Source organism: Amphimedon queenslandica, unplaced genomic scaffold, assembly GCF_000090795.2.
Source record: "Amphimedon queenslandica unplaced genomic scaffold, v1.1 AMPQUscaffold_11938, whole genome shotgun sequence".
NCBI lineage: Eukaryota > Metazoa > Porifera > Demospongiae > Haplosclerida > Niphatidae > Amphimedon > Amphimedon queenslandica.
Window position 1 is genome coordinate 12269 of NW_003547823.1, and position 1279 is coordinate 13547.

General features: G+C 33.6%; 1 long non-coding RNA gene across 1 annotated transcript; it reads left to right on the forward strand.

Moving 5' to 3' along the window:
- On the forward strand, positions 1-1279 carry LOC109588678 (uncharacterized). The gene is made up of 4 exons (XR_002188299.1): positions 1-33; positions 187-239; positions 544-664; positions 1259-1279. It is a non-coding gene; the product is annotated as an uncharacterized LOC109588678 (long non-coding RNA).

Consider the following 1279-nt stretch of genomic DNA (forward strand, 5'->3'; position numbering starts at 1 on the left):
TGATGATCCACTCTGTGTTAATATATGGAGAGGGTGAGTTTACTGGAATATACTGTGTTTTGCTAAGATATACAGAAATATACTGAAATATATTTTAAGATGTCTTTAATTTCCTGTATTTGAATATACTTTGTTTTACTAGAATATAAATGAAATTTACTAGTTACATGCACTTATGTCTTTTAGGTTTTTGTCTACACTTGAAGAAAATGCATCAAATGAAAATGACCATGAAGAAGGTACATGTACACATGTATACCATATACTGGGATATTTTCGCGTCACAAAATTTTCGCGAATTTTGCTTTAGTAAGATTTCACGAAATAATATTTTCGCGAATAGCCTGTAAACTCCACCACGTGGCAATGGAAATTTAGAATTTCGCGATTTTAATTTTTGCGATGGAGCAAAAAACGCGAAATTCACGAAAATTTGGCTACTCGAAAATTTCCCAGTATACGGAAATTAAACACTACTACTTGTGTACATGTACATGTACATTGTATTACATGTACTTACTCCTTTCCTTATCTCTCTATCAGACCTACCTGTTACTCATCTCCAGTTATTGTTGTTGGTGTGGGGTAGTTTCTCTGATAGTGTTAGGAAGGAGTTACTACTCAAGTGTGTAGCAGCTGTCAATAAAGTGGCCGAAGAGAAAGAGTGAGTCATTTTGATTTTACATGTACATGTACATGTAAGTGTTATTTACATACATGTATGTGTGCCTGAACATTTACCTGTACATGTACATGTACATGTATGTTTGTGACATGTTTCTGAAGTATAGAATGTCTTCTCAGGAACATTATGTCACGATTTTACAACCACGCAAAAACAGGCTAGTACATGTTATAAAGATCACATGTAAGTGTTATTTACATGTACATGTTACATGTAAGTGTGGCATGTTTCTGAGGTATGGGGTTGTTTCTTACAAGCATTATGTCACAATTCACAAACATGCAGAAACAGGCTAGTACATGTTATAAACATGCATTAATCATGCAGGTACATGTGTACATGCACAAACATGCATGTGTTTTTTCCTGGGTGCATTTCTAAATGAACATGTTATTGCATAGTTCATGATCATGTTTCAGGAAACCATATGCATAACTTAAAAGTAAAAATCATATTTTTGATTACACGATAAAACATGAATGTTTGATCATGTCACTTAATGAAGCATGCAACTGTTCCTTAATTACATGTATAATTTTTGCCTTTGTTTTACTGAGTTTTACTGATATGCAGGTCAGGATATGTTGTTCCTCC